This window comes from Lathamus discolor, chromosome 2 (assembly GCF_037157495.1).
Source record: "Lathamus discolor isolate bLatDis1 chromosome 2, bLatDis1.hap1, whole genome shotgun sequence".
NCBI classification, from domain to species: Eukaryota; Metazoa; Chordata; class Aves; order Psittaciformes; family Psittacidae; genus Lathamus; species Lathamus discolor.
The window spans coordinates 107,330,777-107,352,176 of record NC_088885.1 but is presented as its reverse complement, the minus strand read 5'-3'; the positions used below and the strand labels follow the sequence as shown (position 1 = coordinate 107,352,176).

The 21,400-nt window shown below is 42.3% G+C and overlaps 1 protein-coding gene and 1 long non-coding RNA gene across 2 annotated transcripts in view; one reads left to right on the top strand and one right to left on the bottom strand.

The window, feature by feature from the left end:
• The window catches only part of LOC136008559 (uncharacterized), an 81,876-nt gene extending 77,724 nt beyond the window's left edge, over positions 1 to 4,152 (bottom strand). The window contains exon 1 of the long non-coding RNA XR_010610138.1: positions 3,854 to 4,152. This is a non-coding gene — a long non-coding RNA (uncharacterized LOC136008559). The remainder of the gene's footprint in view (positions 1 to 3,853) is intronic.
• A 517-nt stretch (positions 4,153 to 4,669) lies between these two features.
• The window catches only part of ANKRD12 (ankyrin repeat domain 12), a 63,531-nt gene continuing 46,800 nt past the window's right edge, over positions 4,670 to 21,400 (top strand). The window contains exon 1 of the mRNA XM_065668003.1: positions 4,670 to 4,833. The gene's annotated coding sequence lies outside the window, so the exon portion shown is untranslated. The remainder of the gene's footprint in view (positions 4,834 to 21,400) is intronic.

The window sequence follows — 21,400 nt, the reverse complement described above, 5'->3', positions numbered from 1 at the left end:
AGCCTCTGTGAAGTTCCTTGATATACTGTTGGTAGTTCTGAGAGCACAGTATTGTTTGTATGTAAAACTTGCTCTCCCTTCTACATTACTAAATTTATAAAATGAAATAACTGTATTGCATACAAATGGAAAAATCAATAAATTTAACTCATGAGTGAAGCAGATACCCAATAAGCATGAAAAAACCCAATCTTATATGTAAATGTTGTAAAGCACTGTGAAAATAGTGTATGGATTGAAATAGTGTCTGTAATTTAAAGTTGCTGAATGCTCTTCTTCAACGTCACTCGAGTGTTTCTAATAGCCAGATGCCTTATAGCAGGCTAGGCAGCTGGCACTTCTCTGGAGACATAAAATGAGATAGCACACTGCATTTTTATGCAGAGATGCTTATTTTTTGTATACCAGCCTAACTAAGCTGTTTCTCAGTAACAACAAAGCTGTATTCCTGTTCATATGGGATTACTATGAAAGCAGACAACTATTTTCAAAGTATACACTCAACATAAATTAGGACTTCGCATGGGTTATGGAAGTGCTGTGTGCTGCAGCTGTTCAGTATTTTATATGTAACTGAAACTGATGGGATCGCGTGATTGTGTTGGAAAGAAACATAGTTTTAGACCTGCCAAGTGTGAAACTTTCAAGTATTCCAAAACAAAACTCAACTGCCAGACTCCTCCCATTCGTAAACCTAGACAGCAGGATTTGTTGCCTCCTCCCACTTTTCTCTTGTTCACTCCCTCTATACACAAAAAATCTTGAATGTCTCATAAGCAGAACATGAACCTCAACAGTTTCCCATTTGCTGGAGATCACCTTAATGATGTTCCACAGACAAGTATGTCACTCATTTTGATGCAACACGTCACAATCTGCCACTCATTTGACTAGAAAAAGATAATTTGTTATTACCCTTACAGTGTGGTACAAATCTGATACATCACTGTTTAAATTCAATACTGTAGGGCAGTTATAGCATTTTGAAATATGTGAAGAGAAATAAGCAAATAACCGTTGTTCTTCTCTCCCATCTAAACCCACTTCATTCATCAACCGCATGAAGCTTTATGGCCCTGGTTTCCACATCAAAAAGAGTTTGGCAATCATTGTATTAAGATAAATACTTGAAAACAAAAACAAAAGCCAGAACCCCATCTTGTGTTATTTCAGCTTTTGTTGAAATCTGAACATTGCAAACTTCAAACATGTCAACTAGAAATACAGATTCTGCGATATTTGTTACTTGTAGTTGTTTACTGTATAAAAACATACTTTCATAATAACTTACGTCTAACTGTGATGAGGATTAAAATGGTGATTGTTATGGAAGAGTTCCAGAATAGTGTAAAAATTGTAATATATCCATGTTCTCTTTTCAACAGCAGAGGGTTACTAATAGCAATTCCAGGCAGCTAACCAGTCAAATACTTCTAAATCTGCAGTTTTGATGTACCAGTTAGTATCTTGGACTGTACGAGCACTGTGTGGCCAGTTAAGTGAAAAGTGAGTTCTAGATGATCTTAAGGTCCTTTCCAACCATAACTATTCTATGATTCTTTAAACTGGTAACACAGGAGTAACAGGCCTGATTCTGTGGGTTTTAGTGGTCTTGTTTATCCCTCTTCTTGAATGAGGAAAAAATGGAAGAGTTCATGTGCTATATTATCTAAAAGTGGAAGAAAATAAAAGGAGTCTTTTCCCCTCACCAGTTAAAAGACTATAGGTAAGATTTTAAGAAAAATAGTCTTGGGAAAGGAAAAGAGATTTAGAACATGGAAGCACAAAGAAACCAGTGGACCGAGCCAGTGGGTGGTGGTTGCTCCTTTGGTGAAGATGGAAGAAAGTTTGGAGTAATGGGACACTCCACTATGTACCCAACAGTGTTGCATAACGAAGTTTCCATGACCTCTGCACACTACTAGAAAAATGTCACCTGGAACCACACTGTCACTAAATAGGAAGAAGCACTGAAATTCAGTTCCATCGGTGCAGTGTTAGCTGGGCCACTGGCTGACCTGCCACTTACCCGCCAAAGGCAAGTGTGTATGCTATCACCAGCATGACGTTCTGCAAGTTCTTGGGATAAAGTTCTTAGACTTTTGTACTACAATCAGAGATTTTCAGTCACTGAATTCCTAGATGTGAGTTCAGCAATGACAGAGTCCAACCACATGCTGCACACATTCTTGTTGATTAAGACCAGCAGCTCACGCTGCTGGTAACACAAGATGTTTCACCAGGGAGGGCAGATCAAGGGAAGCACAGCACCCACCAACACAGTGCAGCTACAGGCATTTTGCAGCCGTGCTGTATGTAAAAGGAGGGGCTTCTGGATACAAGGGGAAGAAACCCATGTAGGGGGAGCAATTAGCACTTAACTGACTGATGCTTGCTTTATTAGTCCAAACAGAGGTTCTTACAAAAGGCTTAAGGAACCCTGTTTTTTAGTTAGATATTAAATCTTAACATCTGCTGCAGATGTTGCTCACGAGATTCCTTCTCTGTTTTGTCAGCTGCTGGTTGTGAACACCTACTAGCACACACTGAAATCCTGCAGCCACGTGCTACTCATGCTGATACATGAGAATCAGGATGCGGTGCTACACCACCACACAATACCTGTAGCCTGTCATGTTTTAGAGGGTGAATCAGCAGTGGCAACCCTGTCTAGTATTGTGAGAAGGAAAAATATTCTTCCTCGGGAAATAGTTGTTAGGCCACTTACGTTGTTAGCCCCTAGCCTGTCCAGTCTTCAGTCTGCTTGCCATCTCATGTGATGACCCCTGCAATCAAGCTGACATGAAGAATATGAAGCAAGTGCAACTCCCTTTGTGATGTAGTCAGGGGTCCTGGAATTCCTGCTCCAGGTCACCTGGCAGAACTGGTACACTAACAGAATCAAATGTAGGCAGTTGCTTTACCACACAAGTGATCTGCACCAGTAGATCATACATTACAGCTCACACATTGAAAGCATGTGAGAGAAATCTGCCTGAACAGATTAGGCAGATCAACAGTAAGATGTTGTGAAGTGTGGGAATATCTGGGATTTGTGATGCCATTCCCTACTCAGGCTGGAAAATGATGGGTGGAGAAAGTCTACATAATAGGTAGCCGTAATCAAAGCAGTCTTTTAATTCAAAAAAACCATCTGACAAATTCACCCATCCGACTTGCACAGTAAATATTAAGGAATTCTTGCTTTCTACACAACTAACAGATGGACGAAATCCAGTAGCAGACTGAGCATGGCAATTAAGACTCCACTACGTAGAAGGGCTTTGTTTAGTTGCTTTCTCAAAACATTACCCCTGAGACAGCCCATGTATCTTTAGCCCCCCCCACCCATCCAGAACGCACAAGTACCAAACCACACGTGACTAAATTCCTTTAAGTCTTACCGTGTAATACTATTTTAATAAGCAGTTACAAAGCCTTTCACAAGTGCAGATGAATGACCCATTTTCAAAGCTGCAACTAGGACTAACGTCAGCCTGCTCCTGTAACCCCTTCTGATGCATTTGTATGACGTCCGTCTTACTGGCGCAAGCAAGACACCCCTAAAAGCTACACACTTTTTGATGTTCTTACACCTGGAAGCAGGCCCGAGCTCCACACACAGCAGGCTCTGCGGGGCCGGGGCCCGCACACCCACACAGGCGGCCCCGCAGCGCTCTGCTGCGCCCGCCGGGGTGCGAAGCGCCGAGCGGGAGCGGACGAGGTCCCCGGCTAAGCTCGGCGCGGCAGAAAGCACCGACAAGGCCCAGGCGCGGCGGGCTCGTCCGCCCGCAGCCCCTCCGCGCGAGTGCCCCGCAGGACAGCGGCCCCCCCGGCGCCGCGCCACACGCACCTGCGGCCAGAGGCTGCTCCCAGAGGCTGCGGGCCCCTTCGCTGCGGGCTGCGGGCAACGCAGCGATCCCGTCCTACCGCCGGCCAACGCTCACGCTGGGCACGCACCCACCCCATTCAGACGCACCTCAGGCTGCGCCCACCACGCAGGCGCGGTGCGCGGGCCGTTAAAACTCACTGCGCCATCGCCGCCAGAAAACCCCTCCCCGCGGCGGCCGGGCGGGCGGCCGGGAGCGATCAGCAGCGCCGTGGCGGCGCAGCGGGTGGCGGCAGCGGCTGCAGCGCGGCTGCCGTCCCGCCTTCCCCCCTCGCACCGTCCCTGCCCCTCCACCAGGCGCGAGGCACCGGGGCCGCCGCCATTTCCAGAACGTTCCAGCGGCCACCGCCGAGCACAGCGCGGCCGCCCCGGCGCGTGCGCGCCGCTGGCGCCTTTCCCTCGCCACCCCGTTACGCCCGCCCCCCCGCCCCGGTCCCCCCGCGAGCCCGTTATCCCCCGTGCGCACGGGACCGAGCGCGCCCCTCCCGAGGGGCCCGGCGGAAGGGGAGGGCGCGCCCGCGCCCCTGCCCCGCGGGCCGGGGAGCAGAGCGGCGCCGTAACGGACGTTGAACCCTTCCCTCCCCAGCGACGGCCCGAGCGCCGGCCCGCCCGCGCCCCGTGCCCTGTGCGAGGGCCACGTGGGCGGGGCGCGGCCAATGAGAGCGCCGCGGAGCCCTGCTCGAGCGCCGACGTTAGGGAAGGGGGAGGGGAGCGGCAACGGCAGCGCAGGGGGAGAGGGAGGGCGGGCGGGGGAGGGGAGGGGTGTTTTCAAACCCGGCAGCCACAGCGGCCGGAGCCGGGGCTGAGCCCGAGCCCCTGGGCACCGGCGGTGCTGGCGGGCGGTGGCCGCTCCCCTGCCGGATCCGCCGCCACACACAGAGAGGACGGGGTTAAGCGGCGGGAGGAGAAGGAGGACGCGTCCCGCCGCGGGCTCCCCAGAGAAGGTGAGGACTGGAGCGCACCTCCCCGGTGCGCGGCGCGGCCCCCCCCGATCCCACCTGCCGCGGCGGTGCCGCGGGGTGACGCCCCCTTGTCCCCACACGGCGGGCAGCGGGGCGTCCGGGCAGCCCGCACCGCCTGCCGCCGCAGGGGGTGTAGCCGCTGCCGTGCCCTCCCGAGCACCGGGCACCGCGCCGGCCCTGCTGAGCTGGGAGGGCAGGCTGCCGGGCGCGGGGGGCACGGCGGCGGCGGTCGGCGGCGCTGGGCTGTCAGCCTGTCAGAACCCCGGCGGGAGCCATGGCCGCCGCTGTCACCGTCTGGCGGCCGCGCCTCTCGCCCGCCCAGCGCAGCCCCTGCCCCGCCGCCCCGCGGGGGGCCCGCTTGGCCGTGCAGAGGGGCCGGGGCGGCCGTTGCGGCGGGAGGCATGGCCGGGGTGGTGGTGTTGGAAGGTGGCGCGGGCTGTACGGGCGGCCGCGGCGCGGGTGCGGAGCGCGGCATGGCGGTGTACACACGCTCACACAGGCGTGCCGCCGCCCCGTCTCCGTTTCGGGAATTTCGGCAGCTCGCTCCAGCCTCTGGAGTCGCTCCGCCGCTTTCGGCCGTGCCGCCCTGCCGGGGCAGCCTGGCCTCGTCAGATCGAGACCTGGGGCGAGCGGGTGAGGCGTTCCCGGCGGCTTCCGTTGTATGCTCGCGGCTGCCCGGCTGCTCTGCAGAAGAATACGTTGAGCTGCCTGGTGTGCCAGCGCAAGGCAGCCGCCGCTGGTGTGGAGCACTGTAACTCGCGCGGCACAGGTGACACTAGGCAACAAAGGAAGGGCGAGAAAAGAGGGAATGCCAGGCTCAGATGCACGGTTCTTTATGTGGTTCTAGCCTGACTGCAGGAGTATTGCTAGTACTCCGTCTTTTATTTAGTGTTTGTTACGGGCTGGATAGCTGACAAGAAATTAAAGGACATCATCATTTATTTATTTATTTATTTAAACTCACAAATAAAATGAGTAATTCAATATCAGTATTGTCAAATAGAGGTCTTGTGGAAATTGTCTGGATGCTGTCACTGTGTTCTCTGCCTGCCTTCTGTGGGCTATGGGATGTGGAGGAAAATCTGAATTCTATGCCTCTGAATTACAAGGTAGCTCGTGGGATAAAACAGTTCTTTAATGAAGACAAGTGAGTAAGTTGTGATTCTTGTAGGAACAAAAAGCTATCGGACAGATGTGGAATGGTCCAAATGTACTCATGTTCCAGGAAAAACCGTTTAATCTTGGAATGCTAGGAAAGGGTGAGATCATCATGTCTATAAGAAATCATTAACTTTTATTAAAATAATTCACTGTTATTGACATGTCATGATTTCAGGGGAGGGGGTGTGCATTTGTGCTCTCGAGTTTCGAAGCAGCAAGAGTTTGGGTGGTTTTCAGTATACAGGTTGATAGTGGTTTGGTTGTCCTTACATCTTATTTACTCTAGGTAGGAACATGGTGAGCTACCCACAGGTGCTGGGCAGCTGCAAAGAACTAATGGCCCTGTGCTTGCTTTCCTTCTTCCACTGTAATAATTTGCTATAGTTCAGTGGATAATAGTCACCAGGATAGTAGATCCAATGAGAAACTTAACATGAACCGGCAGTGTGTGCTTGCAGCCCAGAAAGCCAACCGTATCCTGGGCTGCATCAAAAGAAGCGTGACCAGCAGGTCAAAGGAGGTGATCCTGCCCTTCTACTCTGTTCTTGTGAGACCTCACTTGGAGCATTGTGTGCAGTTCTGGTGTCCTCAAAATAAAAAGGACATGGAACTGCTGGAACAAGTCCAGAGGAGGGCCAAGAGGATGATCAGGGGACTGGAGCACCTCCCATATGAAGACAGGCTGGGAAAGTTGGGACTGTTCAGCCTGGAGAAGAGAAGGCTGCGTGGAGACCTCATAGCAGCCTTCCAGTACCTGAAGGGGGCCTATAGGGATACTGGGGAGGGACTCTTCATTAGGGACTGTAGTGGCAGGACAAGGGGTAACGGGTTAAAACTTAAACAGGGGAAGTTTAGATTGGATATAAGGAAGAAGTTCTTTACTGTGAGGGTGGTGAGGCGCTGGAATGGGCTGCCCAGGGAAGTTGTGAATGCTCCATCCCTGGCAGTGTTCAAGGCCAGGCTGGACAGAGCCTTGGGTGAGATGGTTTAGTGTGAGGTGTCCCTGCCCATGGCAGGGGGGTTGGAACTAGATGATCTTGAGGTCCTTTCCAACCCTAACTGTTCTATGATTCTAAGATCCTCAAGATGAAGTGAGATGTCAGGGCATTTCACCTGTGCTTCTTACTCAAGGCTTGTGCAGATGTTGGGTGTCACTCACTTCATTCTTAAGATGGAAACTCGGACTCTCAGCTAACCTTGTGACTTTGTATCAGCTGGTGACCTTAATGTCACCCTGTGTGAATTCAGTAGGTTTCTGTGCAAGGTTGAGAAACTGTCTTCTCAAATAAAATCCCAGGCTTTGAGGTAAAGCAGGATCCTTCATTGGGAACATAATGGTAAACCCATTGACCATCTGTGTCTTCCCCTACTCCCCCTTTAATACTTCTACTTTCCTGTATGTCTTGTAAGCTAAAATGTCAAGGCGTGCCAGTATTTTTCTCAGCACCCAGGGGACTATAGTGGCATTCTTGTGGTGCTGTCAGTTTTTTGGTGTATGGTATGTGAGTTCCTTGTCTGATTTCCTAGGTTTTCTCTAGTAATCACTGAGTGCAGACAGTTGATCACAGAGCCTTTGGTTCTTTCACAAAGATGACAGCTCAGTCTTTCAGATACAAGGATTTCTGCCATCTCTTTGTGTGTTCTTCACCCACCCAGAGGATTACTCAAAATTATTTGTGAACTCTGAATACTACAGACAGCACAGCTTTGGACAGATGTTGAGTAAGAAAGCAAGCTCTGTGCAACAAACTGAAGTTCATTTATGATTTCTTCCAGCAGGCTTGCACAATAAGTTAACTTCTTTGAGGAAAAGGTCTTTTAATAAGCAGGCTGAACGAGTGCTTATGAAGCTTCAATGTTTGTTTGGCATTAGTTGCAGGGGGTGCTGCTATGTTACCACTTACCTTAGGATTAAAAGAATATATTGAAGATTGAATCTCTGTGTTTATTAAATTAGAGGTCACCAGTCATAGTCTCAAACAGCAGCTTCTTTGCAGCATTAGGCGTCTGAACTGCTGCAAAACCCATGAACTGTTCCAGCTTTAACTTTACTAGAGGAAAAGTCCTAGACATCCTTGTAGTGGAAATGCGGGCACCTAGAAATGGTTGAGTTAGAACATCTTCCTTAAAATTTGGCATATAGATATATGAAAGCAAATGTTGAATGGTTTGCCATGTTTAGACAGTGTTAGGCTGACGAAATTGATTGAAAGATGAGTTGGTCTCCTGTAAAATAGGAAAAAAAACTATTGATGAGAAAATATGTAATGATTAACCTGCTACCAAACTGTTAATATACACACTCAGAACAACTTTTGATGTTTTTTGGATCTTATCTTGTGAAGAGGTGGGCTGGGCATGAATACTTGGTGTTTCTTCTTTTCTATGTTCTATTGCAGATGGAGTAGTATAAATTTTGATTGGTCATTTAGTCTCCAAATCGGACTATATCTTTTTAACTGCATCATTAGACTCTACTTAGACTCTAGCAACAGATGGTATGAAATAAATATTAGCACAAACTCTGTCTTGCATTTTGTGTTATGACACTGAATAGTTTTATTAACAGAACAACAGAAGTCAGAGCCCTGCTAACATATTTAGGGTTTTTTTCTTACCAGTTCATCATTACTCTAGAACTTAGAGAAGTCTTAGAAATTTCCTCCAAAGCTTGTGGAGCTGTTCTTTGTATCTTAGCTGTACAGTTGAGGACCTTTATTGCCACCTTGCGTGAAACCTAAATATTAATTTAAGGAGAGATTTGAAGTCCTTGAGAGTATAACTGTGCCTTGGCTTATTTGGGGTTTCTCCCTGGATCTGACAAAGCATCCTTATATCTTCTGCAAGTACTTTCATTTTTAGCAAGCAATATTGAATGAACTCTCCTCAGTTTCATGGCTGCTACTTGGAGTGCTGTAAGTAGCAGTAATGCCACAAGAGGACTGGTTTACACTAAGGAAAGTCATTAGCAATGTTAGAAACAGAATTATGAGCTATACTGGAGGCAAAAAATCAAAATGCAAGCTGAAGAGAAAGACTTGAGGTATTTTCTTCCCTGCTCCTGTCATATGCTTTCTACTTGCTGTAGCCTAGTGGAGATGGAGAGTATTGAAATTTCTTCTTGTTCCATATCTTGCATTTGCGAGGCTGTAAAACATCAGAGATTAAAAAGCACTTATTTCTCCTCCCTGAGCTTCAGAATGTATTAAGTGCAACAGAAACAAAATTACACTTTGCGTTTCCACTATTGTTGTGGTAGAAATCTTAGAAAGTTCCATTGCTTTGACAGTGAAAATGGGCTTACTTATGTGAAGACGTTTCCAACAGTTTCCTTTCTCTTTCAAAGCCTTTTGTATTAGTCCTACTTAAAAAGTGTCTGGCTTTTCAAACCTTTCAAACTCTGATTAATAAATAACTTCTTTAGCTGGTTCATGGAAATGCCTTCCTCTTATGTTCACTTCGAGACTGTGCTTATGTTTGCTTCAAGACTGTGTGCAACAAAGAATGCTAAATGAGAGAAATAATCTTTCTGTGGTGCTCTGCTGTTCAGCAACCTACTAATCTGGGTTCTTACTACAAGTTTCGTTACAAAGGAAAAATGGAAAGTTCATTTAGTGATACTCTCTTGCTAGTGTGGGTAGTGCTAATCCATTCATCTTCTGACTTCAAGAAGGGACAGGTGTCTTGACAGCTGCATTACCTACCTTTTTTAAGTAAATAAAGGATACAGTTTTTTGTTTGGAAAATAACTGCTCCTTTGCTTTCCAGTCCCTGCGATTCTTCAGACAACGCAGTAAAATATTAATGAAGGCTAACTGCACTACTCGTTGTAGCTTTACAGCTCTAAATAGTTATACTTGTATGCAAACAGTGTTCTGGATATTCTCTGTTCTCTGTTTCTACTCCATCTGTTTCCTCGCAGTCTCTTTTCCCCCAAAGAAAAATTATTTCCATAAAGGAACTGGCATACGATCTTGTTCTGTTAGTTTTGTGATATTTGGTGATGGCCAAGAGGTGGCAATAAAGACCGTAAAATATTTTGCATGTCTTCACAGTTTAGCCAGGACAAAAACCTCTGTTAGCCAGCTGGGGACCTGTAGATAAGCCTGGTCAGACGCTTGCTGTTTTTCCCTGCACCTGCTGCTTTAGGTCTTACACATGAATGGTAGCACTCAAGTGCACTGTTTACCCATGCTGAATCCTCCTAAAGTTGGAGGTCTGTAAATACGTGTTGGCAGTTCATCTGCTTTTCGACCATGAAAGGCCTTTGCGTAGCTTTAAGATTATGTTCCTTCTGGCAGTGCTGCAGGTAAGTTGTGGGGTTTTTTTGGGTTTAGGTTGGCAAATTATCATTAGCTTATGAAGATTGAAATGGAAATTACTGAGGTTCTAGTAATCATGTATACAGTAGGTTAGAAATGTCTTGTTTTGCAGATATTTAGAAGGTTTCCATAGAGGATGTAGATTCCTGTAGAAGGAATTTAAACTCAAGATAAGCAAGCCTATTGACAACTGAGTTTGGCGAAGTACTGATAGAAAGGCTTGTAAGTTTTCCTTTGGTAGGCACTGTGATAATGGAATAGTCTGTCATAGTTGGCAAAGGTCTACATAGTTACATCTAATTAGGATGTAGCTAAAATCTACTTAGTTACATCTTTAAGGATCCACTAGATCAAAAGTTTACACCTCCACTTCTCCATTTAACTTAAAAGGAGTATCATGTTATGATAAACATCTGTGCAGGTGCTTCTTTGGAACCTGTAGCTCATCCTAAAAAAGACTCAAGAGGAAGCAAGCACCTGTGAATATACAGGTTTTTAAACTTGTAGATTAAAAAGGAGGACTAATGAATTTTGCAATAAGTGTTTTTGGCTCCTAAGAGCCAGGGTTCTTGGGCAGGCACGACTCATTTCTTTCCCAGAACAAATTTCTTCTTTATAGGATCAAGAATCTCCTTTATTTTGAAAGGCCGTCCAGAATAAAGGGAGATCCCCCTTCAGACACTCCGGGAACTTATGTATCAGTATGTCTGATTCTCAGAGTAAAGAAGTAAGGTCGTTTTCCTATGTAAATGTTTATTTTGACAGGTAGGTATATCCCTCTGTAGGACTATGATGTTTGTATTCTACGCGGCTGTCTTAATGATATGATTTAACTTGCATATGACATCTGTACTCACAAGCTACACAGGTTCTTCTAGCCACCTGTGTAGGTCTTTGTTGGAGTAAATTCTGTCCTGACTACATAGCATAAGTTGCTAGAGAATGTAGAAGGCTTAAACTTTTTCATATGCTGAACATATCAGCGAGAGAACTGCCAGTAGACATGCTGTTGCTGGGGTAAAGAACATCTGCAGTTCTAATTGGTAAAACAGTCATAGACTAGCTGAGATCAGAAAACACCCCTGGAGGTCATCTGGTCCGCACCTCCACCAATCTGCTATAAGCAGATTGCTTATAGCCGTGACCAGCTGAACCTGGAATTCACCCCAACAGTGTGAGTAAAATGTTGTTAAGTTCCGATTTTAGTTTATTGGGATTCCTTCTTGAACCTGCTGCTGAAGGCTTGATAGGTTGTAAAACTGTCAAACTTCCTTTTTTCTTTTTTTTCCCTATTTGGTTTTTTTTTTTAATAGTGTGGAATAGATTTTTTTTTCCAACTGTTGTAGGTAATGTGCTTTTCCTGACCTAATTTCATTTTTAAGAGTCAAAGGATGCATTCTTCTTGTACTGCCTGTATGTGGTAGTCTTGTAAAGCTGTGTTGCGTTTTACTGTTCTACTGCTTATTCTCAATGAAGTATTTTTTTTTTGTGACTAATTAACTGGTTGCATAAATAAGAATTATTTGCACTTCATTTCACTTACTAAAATTGCAGTTTCTGAGATTGCTGTTTTAAGAAAGAAAAGACAAATGCATGTCTGTCCTCTCTACGTTGTTTGTACTAGAACTTAACTGGAGAGTCTCTTCCAGTGCCTGCAACTCGGAGTAAGCCTGTGAGTGAGAAACTGAAAGTGAAACAACTTTATTTTCTTCTGCCAAAGCAGAAATCTGAACAGTAGCTAAATCATAAGTATTAATAAAAGCATTTCTTCGGAAACTAGTGTCTTATTATTGATAAAATTTAAAAAGAAAATTAATGTTATTTTTGATCTTGCAGAATTCTTTCAAGAAGAAAAATAATTATTTATTCAACCAGTTGTATTTGTACCCTCATCGTTCTGTTTGTTTCTTTCCAGCGCTTCCTTGTAGAATGATCGGCCATATATGGGAACAGTAATGCGTAACAGTAATCTTGCGTGAAAAGATGAAAAGACAAAGGGTTAATGTGAGAGTAGAGAAATGCAGTTGCAAATAAGACAATACTGACAAATATCTTCCAGATTTGTCTTGAATCCTGGCACCGGTTGCAGTTCCTTACTGGCCCACATGGGGGAATGCTGTAGAAATAGTATATGTGGTTCAGAAGGAATGATGCCCTTTGTCACTGTGGGAGCCATCCCTGCCACACTGAAATGGAAGTCAGTGTCTGACTTCTGGAAGGCAGGTTTATCACCATTCTGGGGAGAGGCAGTGTTTTTTTTTTTCGTTTGTTTTTTTTTGTTGCTAATGCCAGAATATAATCCTGTTCTTTAACATTTGTTTCCTACATCTTGGTCCTCTCAGTTTGAGCCAGGGATGTGTACTTATGCACATAAAAAAAGCTTTAACGCAAGTCTTTCAGAATCAGGGAGCATTTTTAAGTAATTCATAGCCATTCTCTGATAAAAATGGCATCTGGTTTATGTTGTATATAAGCTCCACAGACTTTCAGCTTTGGTAATTTAAATTGTTTCATTCTAAATCAGTTTTGTCAGAAAATATTAGTTTAAATGCTTTGAGTGCAGCACTCAGTATGATGAAATAGTGGTGATAGAATGATGTACCTTTTTTGCAAGATTTATTGATGACAATTCTGCTATTCTTGCACAATCTGGGATGCCATTGTGGTATCAAATGTCCTACTGTTTTATGCTTTGGAAAAAATAGCATTTTTCCAATCCTATTGTGAATTTATTAATCACTTAAGACTGTGGTTTTGCAAGTTTATTTGTTCTATATGTATCCAGTCTACACGCTTCATGATTAAGCAAGCCTGCAGCGCTAAGACTTCTGTGAAATAGTGTATTATCCTGAAATCTTAAGCTGGAAGGACTTGTGTTCTGATATTTTATCATGAATGTAAACATCTACATGATTGAGATGTAAACCAAAGAGTACCTACTGTAAAGACAGTTTCTTAGCCCTATGTATTTTCTTTACCAACCAACTAGCATTTAGGATTTCAGACTTGTGAAACTATTACTGTTCAAAAATAGAATTGAAGAAACCATAGTATTTGATCTTACTTTTTGTTCCTTCAGGTACCTTCTCATTCAATGCTTCCCTGTTTCAGATGTCTGTTTATATTAAATCTTTTGGGATCTGTGCTGCAAAGCACCATCTTCTCCACTTTCCTGTTTTCAAGGTTGTGTGACCTGTCAGTTTAGGCCGTGTTTGTCAACATTTTTCACCCTAAACAACATTATGTAAGCACATTAATTCCCATAGTGGTTTTTTCTCCTTTTTTTTTTTTTTTTTTTTTTTTTTTTAAGTCAGGATATAGTTCAGTGCTCTAGGAGATGCTCAAGAGTCAACTGGGCAAGGATTCATCCCTATTTCTTTTATTTCATACCTTTTCCCGGTACCTTACCAGGTTTTTGAAGGCAGTCTCTAGTGTCTTTGTTTGGATAGGGCTTGATGCCTATCCAGAATGGATATGATGGGTTTATCCAGGTTTTGGGTCCATGAATCTGATTCTTTGAGAGTCTCCCGCCCTTTGAAAATGATACCTTTTTGGATACTTGAACTTTAATATTTAGTGATTACTAATATTACTGTGAGATGTTAAAGTAGAATTAGAGCCTAGCACACTCACTTTCTTTAATTCTTCCATGTTCACCGTCTACTGGAAGAACATTAAAGGTCATTTACAGATAGCTGGTATCTTTTTGTTTCTTTTTCTGTGTCATGTTCAGGGTTGTTTTGCTCTTTTATACCAAGCAAAACTAGATTGTTTGGCATAACATCTGCAAGGATATTTTGACAAAATTTTAGCCTTTGTGATTTTTTTCCAGTGCCTTGGCAAGACATAAACAATAATTCTATATGAGTTTAGAAATCTGATACAAACAAGCTGCTTTGATTTTTTTTTTTTTTTCATAATCTTGATGTGCAGAGTGACATTTGCAGTGGGAGGACCTCAGAATCTATTTAGGACTGGAAACTTCAGAGAAAGTAAGGGAGGAAAATGGGAGTGTGTTGCGGAAGAAGTGAAACTAGTGCTTCTTGTCTGTATTTGCATGCCTCTTGCATAAAGGTTAGTGTCAGTAACCTTTATGTTCTGCTGTGTTAGAAATGCTGTCTGCCGTATGTTAGAGTAGCACTTCTGCAGATAGCAGAATGTGATCACAAGTTGATGGTTTTTGGCTGGGACTCCACTTCAAAGTAATGAACTGAGTGGATCTCTAGGGATAAGTTAAAATTGTGCAGTCCAGGATATTGCTCCAACAGGAGTCCTCTTGCAGCAGTTGGAATAAGTCATCTAACTTAGGAGGAGGTTGCAGGAAGAGAAAAGAGGGTCCCATGTTCAAGAAAGTTGAGTACTGACCCTGAATATTACCAAGTTTTAGTCTATTTTGGAATTCATGTAAGAAGCAAGCTTTTTTGTGAACATTTGCCAAGTGTTTTTCTCACTTGTGGATAACTGCTTTGACACTGTTTTACCTTTTTCCTTCAGCAGTGGTAGGGAAGAGGAGTTGCTCTAGTTGTTTCTAGTGAAGTCACTAGTAGCTATGGTCTAACCAAGTATAAAGTGCTATCTAACATGAAATAATCTGAAAAATGAAGTCTGGGTTTGGCAAATTGCTGAAACTCCTGACTTCATTAGTTCTGTGAACTGAAGTTGCCATTCGTAAAATGAAGGACATAATGCATTCTCATCTTCCAGTGATATTGTGAAAATAAATTAATGTCTGTGAAAGGGGAACCCTAACCATTATTATTCCCAGTTTTGATTTATGGATAGTAAGTTCTGTAGTGTTGTCCAGGATAGGTCCTCCTTTTTATTTAGGGTGTGTTTTAAAATAATAATAATTAAAAGTATTGCAGACATTTCCTTCTTTTTAAGAAGGCAGAAACCAAGACAAGCTGAAATAGCAGGGAATCATGGTATGAGTAACCAGTGGATTCTCTTTGTCTGGAAGTAAGAGAAGCCACTTGTTGTATGTGCTTCTGGTCAGTAGTTCCTCAGAACTTCACCAAGTTCTCAGAAAATTTTCACACAGCAAGAGAAGCCAGTTTCTTCAATTGCTATGAGAATTTGCCTTTGCCAGTAGTAAGAATGATCACAAAGGTTTTGTCTCTAGTGCTACTTAAACATTTCTGTAGGAGCATCAAGAGCTAAACTGGCTTAAAAGGAACGTTCAGCAAATGAGTATGTTGCTTGATCATGTCTAAGGAAATATAAATAAAATCAGAGTTGTAAGATACCCTGAAAATCTGTTTTTGTCTTGTTTTGATTTTACTTGCAGAGGCAAATCAGTGCAAATGTATTTCTTTCATTCTGCCAGGTGAGTTTTTTGAGTTTTAGTTATGTATGTGACATGAAAGATGTTCAGTGCTACTTCAACAAGAGTTAGAGTCCTTACTTGCTTGACATTTATTGTAAGTGTAGTTGCAAGAAAACGTTACAGAAATAAGTGCAGGTGTATTTCTAATGACCTGTGACACAAAAGAGAAGCCATCTCTTGCTCAGATACAGCTGTTATTGAAGCATGGGCTGTCTGAAACTCACAAACCAATAGTGCCTCTAAAATTCAGTCAATCCATGCAACAGATTTCAAACGCATATTGGGGTGTGGTATCTTCAATTGGAGAATTAGATTTTGTAAATTAAATATTGGGCCAAAGTTAGTTTGTTGGTTTTTTTCTTATTCAAGTGTGCTGCTTATAAAATGCAACTGCATCATTTATATGTGTCTATAGTTAGTCAGCAATAGGAAGGTTTTTATTCTCCATGTTTTCTTTTACAGCTTTTTTTCCTGCTCAACTAACAAACTTGACCTGGTCTGTGTAAGGTGCAACAGCTGAAAATGTCTGACTGACTAGATAACTGAGGGACTTGGATGACCTCCAGATGTTCCTTAACCTCAGTTATTCTTTAATTCAATGAGCAATGAAGTTCTTGTGTTCTTTGATAAGCATGTGTTTAGTTTTTTTAAGTAAGAAAGGTGCGGTAAAGCCTTATTAAAACTTAATCAAATACCTGCAGATTCAGTCATGTTCTTTACTAGAGCATATTTGTTAGAAAGAGGTAGGCACGTTTAGGTGCTATGATTAGCATGGAAACTGGATTGAAGAGTATTGTGAAATCAGTGGAACTTGACACTTGAAACCAAGCACAGGTAAACTTTGGCTCTTAAAATAAGGATTTGAAGGTGTTCTGGGTCGGAGCCCGAGGTCCTATATAGGCAAGTGCAAAACCCCTGCAGAGTCTTGTTTGTTTTCTACATAGGAAAGAGTTGTATGTCCTCTCATTTTTTGCTCTTCCGAGTAGAAATTCCTAGACTATGAGATATGTTCTTTATTTTGGTAGGAAGTAGTGGTGAGTTCCAGCTGAAGTACTGGAAAATCTTTCTTGCTGCCTGAGTGTCGGCTGTTTTTCAGGGACTTAGTCCTAGTGCTGCGTAGTGGAGTCTGGCATGCAATGAGTAGGTACTTCAGAGTATATTAAAAGCTGTTCTGGAGATTATGAGTAGTCATTGCTTATTCCTGCTTCACTGTTCAAGTACACCCTTATAAAATGAGGTTAAAATAATTCTGTTTTTCTTATTACAGAAAGATTTGTGCAGTTCTTAGATGTTTGAATCTCAAGTATCTAGACATTTCATATCAAAATCTTTGACAGGGCAGCAAGTCTAGTAGACCATTCCACGTATTAGCTAGGATCTGTGGAGTCTCCAGAATACACATATCCAAATTATGTCATGGCATATATTTCTGAAAAGTGTGTTTGTTAGGTTGGTGTTCTGTTCTCTTGGATTTTTTAAATGTATCATCCGACATCTAGTAGGGAGAATTGTTGCGGGGGGGGGGGAGGGTAAGGCACTTTTTCTGAGGTTGCACAATAGGTATAGCAGAGAAAGGAGTAGAACTGATCTCAGCATTACATGTTCTAGCCACAAACTCATCTCAAGTATTGTGCAAATCTTAAAGGAAAACTGTAATAAAAAAGAATTCCTGTTTTGTCATATTTAACCATCAGATGCTGCTGTAAAATCTGCCAAATTTGTGACTCATGTCCACCCTGGGTACTGCATTTGCACTTACTACCACAACAGACTGTTGCCTTAGGCACCATTAGTTTGAGACTGTGTTGGAGCTTAGTTCTTTCATCATAACTGTGACACTGGAATCTACATGGCCTGCACTGTCACAGTCATGTGTGAAAAGAGCTTGTGAATATTTTCCAAATAAAAAAGTGTTCTTGTCACCTTTCATTTGTGTAAGCCACTGCATGTACCATTAAGGCACTCTTCTCTCCAGCATACTAAATTGGTGTGCTACCTAAAGCCAGTAGTATTTAGTAATTCATGCTGGTTACTGCTAGAGAACTGAATTGCAAGTACAGTGAGACACCATGGAGTGCAGGGCAAAAAGTACCTGGTAATTTGTTAGGTTCATTGTAGTTGATGGTCTTTTAGTGCATGCCACATCCCACAGGAAGGGATGATGGTAAAAATTTAGTCTTAGATAGTATAACATACACAATGAGCCTCTGTTTCATCTTTTCTTATTCAAAATGTGTTTTTCTTTAAGCTTGTAAAGGATAACGTGCTTCTAGCCTGCAACAGGAGGTGGGCTTGCCAGTAGGGATGTACTGCAGTGAATGTTTAGTCTGTTATAGCTGCACATGTCTAATGTATTTTCAGCTTTTGGAAAAAATGTTTTATTATATAGGTCTTATACCTGCTCAACTTTGACTTTAGCACCCTGCAGAGCCTTTAATTGCTAAATGACTGGGAGGAGGTCTTTTGGGGGAGATCCATATAACGCTGTATTCATAAGACTCTGCACGATATCTGAAACTGGTTTTGCTCAAATGAAGCCTTTAATAGTTCTTTCATTGTAAAGATCAAATAAGCTGCTGCAATGATTATAGAATAGCTGTGTTTATATAGTTCTCTGCAATGATGACCTTATTAGAAAGACTAAAATTTTTGTGGCTACAGTCACTCTGAAATTTTGAAATTTCAAACCAATATTTTGTATAATGTTCTAATGAGATTTTGAAGTACACATCCTGGGCAATGTGTCATTCTTTACCATCATTTTGACATTCTTGTGAGTCAGCAGTGTTTAAGATGTATGTCTGTCCAAGGAGGTAATGGAAAACTGACCACAGTAGTAAGCTGTCATCCTCCATTAAAGCTAAAAGGAGATGGAACGCTTGTGCTTTTTTTACAGGGCCACAGGAATGGCAAGACTGAATAATTTTGGTTTGAGTTCTGTGTTCTAGGGTGGAAAAAAGAATCTTGTGTGGTGATCACGGAGTCTACTGTGCTTTCTTCCCAAGCATAATCCCTTCTGACTTGTCCTCTCAAGTTTCTCTGCAGCTTCCTCATCACAGTCACATTCTCTCATTTAGTATTCTGAAGTTTTGCTCCTCACAGGCATACTTCCGTGGGGGAAATACCAGGTAAAAATAGAGGTGCTCTTTTCATACATGTGGTGTTTAATTTCCCAAGCCAGTGTATGTTGTACTTGAATAAAGTCTTTCCCCACAGTCCCAAAGTCCAGGTCTTGCGTGTCTTAGCACATCCCCAGCCTCTAACCAAAAGATCCCAAATAATCTTTTGTTCCACCTTGAGCTATTCTTTTCTTACTGGACACAGTGTGTGAAAAGGTAGATGCTGATCTGATAACACATGCATTGCAGTCTGACTGGCAGCTGGTTCATTGTATAGCAGTAGGTTGTGGTTAAATAACTGTGTGTATAGAACCACTGAGTTCTGTAAGAAGAAAAAAATTGACAATGCTGCTACATCTCCCATCACATTTCATTTAGTACTGGTAACACTGGAGTTCGTTAACAAATCTCTTTTGGGAAGAAGTCACTCTCAAAGTTGTTTGCTGAAGGGTGCTTTTATTGTGAAATAAAATACTGAAGTAATTTGCACTTTCCCGATACGAAGAAAAAAAGAACCCAAAGACTGTTAAACTTAGTTAAATGAACATCTTTTTGCTAGTATCTTTCTACTTAAACTCTGCTCCTTACCATATGTAAAAAAACCAGTTTTCTGTGGATTTCAGTCTTTTGTAATATACCCAGTGCATTAACCTTAGCTGCTTTTAACACTCCCACCAGAATGTAGATAACATTTGGTATGGCTGGGCGGGAGCTACCTACGTACTTCTTAATTAGCCAGTATGTACATAAGGGTTGGCCAGCTGGCTTTCTCTGAACGGAATATGTAATGTTGGCTTTTGCCTGCCTTTCTCTCAGTTCAGCTGTTCTTAGACATCTCTCTATTACACTCATCCACCAACTTTTATTTTGCTTTCCATAATAGAGTCTTAATAGCTTCGAGATGCAGATCATACTAGTCATTTCTAAATAATCTTGGAAGAGACAAAGTCTTATGAATGGGAGGGGGGAGATCGCTAGGAGGAAATAGGTCAGTGTCTTAGTTTGAATCAGGTATACACCTTTAAAATTACTGTCCTTAGCTCTCCTCACTGTGGTTTCGCTTGCTATACGGTGGCATCAGAGCTTAATTCCTCCTGTTTTAAGCTGAGAGATGTGTTCAGCAATGTGCTGAATGTGCTCCAGCCTTTAATGTGTGCTTAGTACATGAGACTGCCCTAGAACTAGTCTAGGGTAAAATTGCTAAACGTGACTAGTGTAAATTCTTTTTGTTACCAGCTGTTCCAGTCTACAGATCTGCTCTTGCTAATTGTGTATTCCTTGCTAATGTAGATGTAGCCTTAGCTGTCATTTTCAGAAGTTGAATTTTAGCAAAACATTCTGAAGTACTCCTGTCAAATATTTATAGCAGAAATTTTGTACAGTCGATTCACTGTTTCCCAGTCTGGAGTAAATTCATATTGGAAGAGAGGGTTTTTTTGTTCTTGGAGTATGGCATGAATTCTCTGTTTTTTCACATAGGTGGAGGCGTACTCTTTCATTAGTACTAGATGTAAGCTTATACAAGTTAATAAGTTAATACAGAAATCTATTGGTATTAGAGATTTATTATATGCCTAATTTTCTGTAGCCACCTGTGTTTGAAGTTCTGGTGGTTGATAGGGTTTTTTTTTGGGTGAGGGTTTTTTTAATGAAATAATCCTGGTTTTTTGTATCACTGGCTGTGAATCTGTCAAAATGCTTATATTTGTTACTCTAAAGGGGAAATAGATTTTATTTTTTTTTCTTTAAGTGAAAAATGATTGAGAAAAGAAGTTTAACAGTATTTCAAATAATGGAACATTGATAACTGATAATGAATGTACCGGAAATATGTTCAAGCATAAAGACATGCAAGCATAAAATCTGATTATCCACTTTGTTACATGCAGAGAAGTTTCTTTAGTAGAAAGCAGATTCTATGTTTTATTGAAAAGCATAAAATAGATCAGTGTGTGAGAGAAAAAGCACAGCTGTGCCTGTTAGAGGAAGAGTGATGGTGCTGCTTGTTGTGACAGAGGAGAATAATTTGAATGTAAAGAGTTTAACACTCAGTTTAGGGTTCTGGTGATTTGAAATATGCCATCAAGGCTGCCTAATAAACCAGTAATTGCATTAAGAAACAGCCCTGAAGGAAACTCAAAACAGACAGATCTAGGTTTCCCTGGAAGAACCTGCTAATGTTCTACATTTTCACTCTGAATGCAAATGTTTGTTGACTGTTCAGAACACGAACTGAAATGGCACTGCATTGCAGGCAAATGGAAATAAAATTAAAATGACAGTAAAATCACTTTTCAGTTCAGAATTTGATTGTAAGATATACTATGTGATCATGGGTTGAATAATTTGCTTACATTTCTGGACCATAGCTCTTATAAAAGAGCTACACTTTATGAAAAGAATTTTTTTTCCCCCTCAAATATTTGTAGCATTTATGTCTGAAAAGTGTTTCACAGAGGGATTGTGAAATACCAACCTGGTATATAAAATACTTCATGAAAATACTGCCATGTGTCAATGTGATAGTTGTGATGGTTCTTCTTCAATAATCCAGTATGTTATACTCAGTTATAGTCAACTTCCAAAGCAGTTTTCTCTTCAAAATGTAATTGGATTTGGGG